This window comes from Haliotis asinina, chromosome 7 (genome assembly GCF_037392515.1).
Source record: "Haliotis asinina isolate JCU_RB_2024 chromosome 7, JCU_Hal_asi_v2, whole genome shotgun sequence".
NCBI classification, from domain to species: Eukaryota; Metazoa; Mollusca; class Gastropoda; order Lepetellida; family Haliotidae; genus Haliotis; species Haliotis asinina.
In genome coordinates, this window is record NC_090286.1 from 10071408 (window position 1) to 10080864 (window position 9457).

At 38.4% G+C, this 9457-nt stretch overlaps 1 pseudogene; it reads right to left on the reverse strand.

The window, feature by feature from the left end:
* Positions 1 to 377: 377 nt before the first annotated feature.
* Positions 378 to 7749, reverse strand: LOC137291261 (uncharacterized; annotated as a pseudogene).
* Between the last annotated feature and the right edge of the window lie 1708 nt (positions 7750 to 9457).

Here is a 9457-nt window from a genome sequence, read left to right on the forward strand (position 1 = left end):
TCCATGGGCTTTGCGAGACTGTGATCCTAAAAGTGCTGCACAAAATAGGGGGTGTTACCTGAAAGATGGTAATTGGCACCTTAAAGATGACAGTGATTATTATTATCAAATTCAAAGCCAATTAGGCATATATGGATTTCAGTCCTGTGATCTGGTCATTTACACAAAGAAAGGTATACATGTTATTAATGTACCTTTTCATGAACAATTCTTTGAGTCTATGATCAGAAAAATCAAATCCATTTATGTAAACAATTGCTTCCTTCATTGCTGCAGGCTTTAAACAAGTAAAATAGATGAAGACTTTTGTCAGCTGTGACTGAAACTTCCTGTTTACTGTATGAGGTACATGTATTTCTTTTGAATGAACCCAGAGTCTATTTAGCAAGGACATTGTCCAAGTTACACAGTGAAGCTGCCACATTCACACACTGACAAAGAGAACCTTTCATTTTCAAAGGAATAACACCCTGTAATAGTTTATATTCTTTCAGCCTACCAATAGCTCTCTCAACATGTATTCTAGCATTTGCTATTCTCCTAGTTTTGGTAACTGCTACTGAACTGAGTTGTCTCCCATGAGAAAATGGTGGTATGTTGAGAGTTGCCTTTTTAAAGGCTAACAGATCTCATATTAAAAAGAAGCTGTCAGCCATGATGTCATCGTGTTCAGAGAGTAAATCTAAGAAACCAGATTGCTGAACTATCTTCCTATATGAAATGCTGCCTGACCATAATTTTGAAACAAAAGTAAATGAACCTTTTGGAGAGCAAGCAACCAAACACTTTAAGGTATTTCTATGCTTAAAAGATGACCATACTACTCTCTGGCTGGAAGGAATGCTTGGTTTTTGAAGTAGAAATTCTGTACAATCAATAACTGCTTTGGTATTTGGAAAATATTTAAAACATTTAGGAAGATTATGTTTCACCTGTCTTGTGGAAGGCCACTTGATAAGAAAACATAATTCTTTGCACATCAGATTGATCCATGTGTTGAAAATTCTACGTATGTGGGAATTTGAAACACCAAATAAATCTGACAACTGTTCCACATCATTAACTCGCCGTAGACGCATCAGGGTGAGGATGAATTCCTCACACAGAGAGAGCAGTCTTGAGGGGCCTCTGCTGGAGTTTTGCTGCAATACAAAGTAGGAAATTGTTAACATTTACTCTGCTGCTCCATTTACATTGTGAACTGATAGTTCAGAAACTATTTTGGAAATAATGCACTGGTTGCCAGCTAAAATTCGGAGATGTATTAATTAGGAACCTTCTTTATTATCAATAATATGTCTTTATGTTCTGACCATAGTAAACTGTTTCTGAAAACGTAACCAGTATGGAATGGTGTATATAGTATGTAAGATCCTTTGATATGGTCTGACATGAGCACTAATGACAACCACACCCCATCCTGCTTTATCTCACTTTGTCCTCTCCAGTAGGTCATCCTGGCAGCCTTGTCTTTCAGCCAGTTGAACACCAACATGAGCATGGCAATACTGAGCCCTGTTGTAAATGTGTAAACTGATCATCTATCTTCACTGACTATGTGAAGTTGAATAATAAATTAAACATGAATGTTATATTTTGCTTACAGTGCAAAACCCCAAAGGATTTATCAGTGTAATAATTAAGTTATTTCATGTATATATGCAGGTATTTTGTATGTATTTTTGTATGTATGTATAAAAGGAATAAAAAATACGTTTTCCATAGCATATGCATGGCGATCCTTGTACCTGTTATCAGACTTGCACAAGCCATAGCAACAGTGGTGGTAAGGCATCTTCAACTTCTCTCGGTGTACACGTCAGATAGTGGTCGGTGCACCGTCAAACACGTTACAAAATTTGACAGCCGTTTGTTTTGACCGTTTGCCCGCGGTCACGTGGTTTTGCAAACGGACATCACTCTAAACGAAATTTTGTCGCGAAACTGGAAAAAGGCTTATTTAACAACCGTACGTCTGGACATCGCTGCTCAAAAACAGGGTGTTTCAGTACGCTTGCGTGGAAGAGCACCTAGTTCACGAAATAGCTCCCTGGAGGCTGACCCCGGGCCCTTATCATCGGGTACCCCACATGTAAGCAAGTATAGAGAGGAAACCTTTTTTTTAAATTCAGCTTTCATTTCATTCATCTCTTTCTATCTATCTCGGTGGCGTTCCACACACACAGACACATATCTTCTCCTACATGTTTCAATATTGTATCTTGATTGAACGATGGACACAATTCTTTAATGTAGTTTTCTTTAGCTTTACAGTGCATGGCATCAGCCCATCAGCAGTATTCATCTTGTAAAAAGGGAATATTTTACATTTTATTTCCTTTCCTGCTGCGCATTTGTCGATGTGAGCGCTTAAGAGGATGCACCTGGTTTTGGGGTCCGTAATCTGCTGTTTATGGACACACATTCTGCCCCTTTAAGTACTCCGTTTGTCCAACGTATTCTTCATGACACCCTTGGCATATAATAATATAAATAATATGTTTAGCGGAGCAGTCCATGTTAGAGCGTACATGAAATATTTGTTTCCTGTTTTTGAACTTTACACATGAGCTTTCAAGTATATACTCACAAGTTTCACAATTTCCCCGTTTACATTTTGAGACACTGAATTCTGTTTGTTTAATACATGAGTCGAATTTGGCAGGTGTCAATATGTGTTTTAAGTTAAAGCTTTGGCGTTTAGTTTTTATCAAAGGTACAATTGCCATAATATAATTCGATTCATTTTAATATCAGAATTGAAGATTTGAACATTTTGTCTTATGATATGAAAAAGGTCCGGATTCATGGGGTTGTGTGTTGATAGGGTGTGTTTATAGACTACGAAAGAATTAACGACAAAACTATGTTGAGAGAAAATAGAAGTTATGAACTGCCTTACATAGCAGCAGATTAGTTTTGTTTCGGTATTTTGGTGCTGAAAATATTTATACCGAGATAGAGACACTTCATAAACAGAGAGCCTCAAGCTATATACAGTAAGACTCTAAACTCAGATGTTCCGGAGATCCACTTAAGTTATGTGCAATAATGAGTGAGTGAGTTTAGTTTCACGCCGCACTCAGCAATATTCCAGCTATATAGCGGCGGTCTGTCAATAATCGAGTATGGACCAGACAATCAAGTGATCAACAATATGAGCATCGATCTGCCCAATTGTGAACCGATGACATGTGTCAACCAAGTCAGCAAGCCTGACCACCCGATCCCGTTAGTCGCCTCTTACGACAAGCATAGTCACCATTAATGGCAAGCATGGTTTGCGGAAGGCCTATTTTACCACCGGGACCTTCAAGGGTCGTGTAATGATGAAGAGATAGCGATAGGATACTGAACTAGAGGAACGCTACTGTTGCAGTTGAACTTGGGAGGCCCTGAGCCTCATCTTCAGGTTTACAGGATGAGGTATAAAATCATGAAATTTACATTTTACAAATGCAGAACAGTATAAACATGGCAATGGTTCCGGTTTGTGCAGACTTTGTTCAGTTTTAGGCACGGTTTTTAGACTGATACAGCGATCGCTGTTCTTTCATGCGATTTACATTAATTTGCAATTTGCATGACTGAACATGACTTTGCCATTAAGGATTCAAATAACACAATAATCTCCACTATTCAGTCCAGATATCGCGTTCTCTAATGGAAAATGTAAATCTATGTGCACAGGTGTGCATTAATTACAGCTTCTTCAGCTTCAACAGATCAAGTGAATAATAATGAATTGCGTAACCGTGACACAACTGGTGGGGTCTATTAATGTACAGGGACGCGCCATTGTCAGTTGATTGTCATCATGTCTGAGCAGCGAGACAAGGTCGTCGTTTAACATTCTCTGCTCTCCTATTTAATAAAGTTGAAATTCGTCTGGCTTGAGAGATTGTCTTTACATTCAGTGTGACTCTGTGTAGTAAATGTACTGAAATTCGTCTGGCTTGAGAGATTGTCTTTACATTCAGTGTGACTCTGTGTAGTAAATGTACTACATTGACAGCGTTAGCACTAGGCATAAAAGCTTAGTCATTATGACTCTCTGCTGTCATGAGTTCGAAAGTTTGGAACTTTCAAGACATCAAGTGTGTTTGTGTTGTAACGACCGAAAATGGTAAGGCATTGATTGATTGTCTTTACATTCAATGTGACAATGAGACAAACTAACTAATCGTCAACCGCAGTGTTCTAACACTGCCAATGTAGTACATTTACTACACTAAGTCGCACTGAATGTAAAGGCAATCAGTCTAGCTAGACGAATTTCAAAATTCTTCACCTATCTAACAAACATGTGGTCTCCACTAGGGCAAGATTCAGGATAGTAAATGAACTGTGGTTTTCATATTTTAGGTCACATGGCCCATGGTACAGTTGTTAAGATGTACAAAAGGTGTCCTTGTACCAAAATTACATTACGGATATCTTGTGCTCAATATTTTCAGAAGGTACTAGGAAAACATTGTATGTATTTTCTACAACGTTACTGTTACACATTAAACAGATGAAATGCATACCAGCATTGTCATCAAAGTTCTTATACCGTTGAAGACGAATGCATAATGTACACGTTTATCTGACAAGGTTTCGATGTAATTATCAAATTTATGGATTAACTTTTCACATTGCAAATAAAATTGTAAAGACACTATTTTCGACACATGTTTTCGTGCGTGTGTGTGTGGATTCTATCAAAACATGAAAAATGCCGGTAACCATACTGGCAGAGCACTACATGGTATATGTTGATCTTTGTTTTCTTTGAACCTGCTGCCTTTTGTTGTATTTTTCAGGATCTTGTACACTCAAATTGTCACATGCTGTACACCCAACCACACTGTAAACTTGGTAGATAATCTTTGTGTATATATTGCTGTAAAAGAGTTGTGAAATATTTGGTGTGGACCGATTCGGTTACCTGATGACAGATATGCAAAAAGTGATAAAATATGATGCAAAACGACTTTTAACATGGTAAAGTAAATTGGGCACCCAGACAACGATATCTTCTATTTCTACGGGTCAGCTATATAAACCGATTCCTTTCCGAATTTGTTAACCGTATTATGGTTTCTGGCGAACTAGAGTGGCATTATGCTTTATGCCGTGTTTCAGCATTTTCAAAAACATCCATATATTCTTCATTTAAAACGCCCAATGTGTGGTTCCTACCACTCAGCAATAGAAACGGGCTGATATATCAAGCGGGACAGACCAGACAGAACGTGTTTAGTTTGCAAAAGCCTTATATCAAGGATGAATATCATTGTATTTATATTTGTAGTATCAATAAAGAAATTAGAGCCAAATTTATACTTGAAACGCACCTTGCCCATCGAACATATCACAAATGCAAAATTGATATCCATAAATAATGAAACTATTCGGACCAAATTGATTATTGATGTGCATGGCTGGGTTATGAGATGTTAACCTACTTGCGGTGGGTGCAATCTGAGATTAATACCTAGTTGTACCAATCAAATTCCATTTGCAACATAGTGTGTTGAAATGTCTGAAGTTCCGGTGCAGATAAACATACGTGATGTAATATCCATGAAATCATAGAAACACAGACCCATAGCTGATCCCTGTTTACAAGATCTGTCATTGCAGAGACAGTCAATGAACGGTAAAGTTAAGAAGAAAAATGAGCTGAAATATGTAATGCTTACAATTGTTTCTGTTGTTGTTGTTGATGATGATTTATTTCTCAAAACTTTACTTGCACCTTGGTCAAGTTAGACTCATGACTAGGTTGCACCTTGTAATATTGGGTTGCACCAATGAAACTGCAAGTAACAACTCTAAATCAAGCCCTGACGTGTACGAATCAACGCTTGTGAGGTAAAATTACTTGTGGAAGCCATGACATTGTATTCCAAGGGCTGCAATAAAGACAACACTTGGAAGTGTACCCAGACATAGCCAGACAGTTTTTCTTTCAACTGGAATGACTTTAGTCCACAATGTGTGATGTGAGAGATATACTATTAGCATTATGATGATGATGATGTTATAACACTTATTCACATTATTCGTCCGCCATTTGTGTCAAGATCATTTAGTTGAGGGTCAAAATCGGATTTCAGTCGACTTGTAGAAATAACAATAAAGAACTGGTGGGTGGGGTACACCAAAGTGTCCGACCTTGACTAGATATAGTGTACTGTGAACCGTTTGAAGTCGGGGGTCATCTCAAAAGTTTCATATTTTAAAAAAAACGTTTTAATCCTCGCAATGACAGGAGCGCCTGTGAACAGTACACATAGTCTGTAGTCAGGCGATTTCTTTTGGTCGGCTGATGGAAATAATGGTAACACCAAAGCACGTATGTACATGTGGCTACTGCTGTCATCAATAGCATGGGTTGCCCTCATATCGCCTACACCTTATATCTCCTACATCCTTATCAAACCAAGTTTACACATGAAAGTCTTAGAACATTATGCAAATGCTGTCTTACCCATTAAGTACTGGACTGGACCATTCGGGATGCATCATGAGAGAAATGAAAACAGACAATGCAAGCTGTTTTAACAATGTCAACCTTTATTCATGAGCACATCAGCATGTTTATTCCGTTTATTCAACATTATCCACTGACAATTATTGAAGTGATTTAATAGCACATCAGTCACAATATTCAACAAACAACATTGAACATAGCACAGACTGCTTTAAAATGTCAGTTACACATCATTATTCTAGTTCATGATCAGATGTTTTTAATTCAGTTTCAGTATGTGACCAGCTGCATCGAGATATTGCATGACTGATTTCACTCCGGTGGAGAGCTGTGTCTTCAATCTCTCGACCCTCTGATCGCGCTCTCGGTTGATATGGGCACGTGGTCTGGTCCCTCCTCCAAGCCTTCTCTGTCGTCTAGTGCGTCTGTCTGCTTTCTCGATTTTCTTGAGCTCCTTGATGAATTGGTATATGTTTGGATGTAAAAGGGGCATACGCTTCTTTTGTCCACTGTGGAATCCCGCAAGGTTGTTTGAACGTAGACCCGTGTTCTCATGTTGGTTCCAGATGTTGGCAGGGAATATGGCATCATTTTCAACCCAGGTGCTGGTAATGTAGTCGTCGAAGGAAGAGATATTCGGGACATCTGCTCACTTTTACCCAAGCATCCTGGACCTGGTTCAGCGGAAGAAGTGGCAACACTGCTGCTCGTCGAACGTCGGCCTGAACTGCTCGGGACAAACCCTTCTTCACTACCTGACGCCACATAGCTTGCGAGTAGTGGAACAGACAGGATCTGGCAGAACTGTAAGAGATAACTCATAGTCGGTCTGGAACATTTCTGGAGAAAGTTCAACGCCAAGTCACAATGGTGTCTTTCAGCAATGAAAACAACCTAACGTATGTATGCTTCGTCTTGTTGGGAAGTAGTGCAAAGGCCACTGGTAACATCTTACCATTCCCAAGACAGTGAATGATGTATGCTTGCAGTCACAAGCTTGGGCAAACATAGAAAGTTCCATCCATGAGAAGAACATCAGCGTCGGCCAGGTATTCTAGCATCTCGGTTGTAGCAAATACCACCAGTCTGTTGTCTTTGCGTCGTTTGCAGAGAGAAATTCTTTGCCATCATCCTTCTGGGTCCACATTCCAGTTCCAGTGGGTAGCAACTTGACGTTTAACCATCAGTCTGTATCGGTAGCCTGCATACAAAACCTGTTGACCAACTCTCTGTGTGGTCACGATCTCGACTTTCTGAAGATTTGCCATTTTGATACCCATATTATGAGACGCATGTGCTTTTAGAATTGTTTTGAGAATATGTTTTGAGAATATCCAATTCATTTTGAGAATATCCAATCCGTACTCGTAATTTTAATCTTATTTGTTATATCAGTAAACTTGTTAATTATTTCTTTTGAAGTCTTTACTCGAGACACATTGATATTATCTCACTTTAAAACAACACGAAGCAGGATTATAATCACCAACAGTTGATAACCAAACAGTTTGATAATCACCCTCCTCTACATGTGGACTCTACCATTACTCCTACACTCTGCTAAACAAACAGACACGTTTTTATGTCTCAAAATATTTGAATAGGACCATTTGAATAATCAGGGAACAGGGAACAGAGCTGTGCGCTTCTGTAACATTATTTTTCTTAGCCACACCCTCATCCGTGGAACGTACGTCTGTCATAGGAGCCTTGATTCCAAAAGTTTCAGCATATGTGACAATGTGAACAAAAGTATTTCACTTAGTGGAATGGTTTTTGTTCACTTGTTTTACTGGGGTAACATCCGTATATGAAAAGAGTTCAAACACATACCTTTTGTTTGTATGGCAAATTTAAAAATGTACAAAGGTTGCCAAAGAAAAAAGTATTCATAATCCATCACAAACTAAGTGCAGAAGCAATCATTTCCACAAAGGTGTGAGAAGCAAAACAACAGACAAAAATCCTACAAAAATACATTAAATGATTCAATAGTGACATTTACATTACTTGAATCTATATGAAAGTCTTATGTATTCATGAACGGAGTCAAGAATAAGCTGATTTATGATGTTGCTTAAAGTTTGATTACCATGGAGAATAGAATATAAGTCAAAACCATAGGTGTAGAAATGTTTATCTTATTAAGTCTTATTAAGCCATAACAAGGACAAGAAAAGAGTGAGTGAGTTAAAAGTTAACGTCACATCGTAAATATTACAGCCATATAATGACTAAAATGTTGTGGATACACAATAAAACATGTAGCTAAAGAACCAGTCATCGACTGACTGTAAATAACTAGAGCATCCCAAAAAGAGTTAATACAATCTAGTATGTAAAAATGGGCTCTGGACCACCAACAACTGATGATAGATTACTATACTAAGGGTCATGGGGGACTACAGTGTATTTGTTACCTGCATGGACGCTTGTTGGATTTACAACATCCCTTCAGCTGCTCCTGTTTGTAGTCAAGTTTAGCCACAAATTAAAATGACTATAATATTACGATGCAACACGTGAAAGATTAAATTTTACTTCGAATGTTTTGGGACTTACGTACCCTATCAGGAGGACAACAATTTAACGGTATATTAAGCTCCCTGAGGATACCGCAACTACGAAGGGTGTCTCAATATATATAAGCGCCGTTAATGTGGCGTTTGCCCTAAAAAAGGGCGGTTATCCCGCACTCAACTGTGGTCTTACTAATTCGCCAAGTGTTTGAAGGAAAAAGACGTGTAGGAGCTTCATTTTATAACCCATTGCCACCAGAAGAAACAGAAGGTTTAATTCGTATTCCAAGTGGTGGAATAAGTGAAGAGTTTTCATTATACAGATACTCGTAAACGTCATTAAAACCAAGTTGTATGCATTGTTGGACACTGAAAAACAGCTTTGTAACATATTCCCTGAGCGAGCGACCCCTCGTTTTGAGGACAGCTGTTGTATAGATGAATGAATTGGTGTACA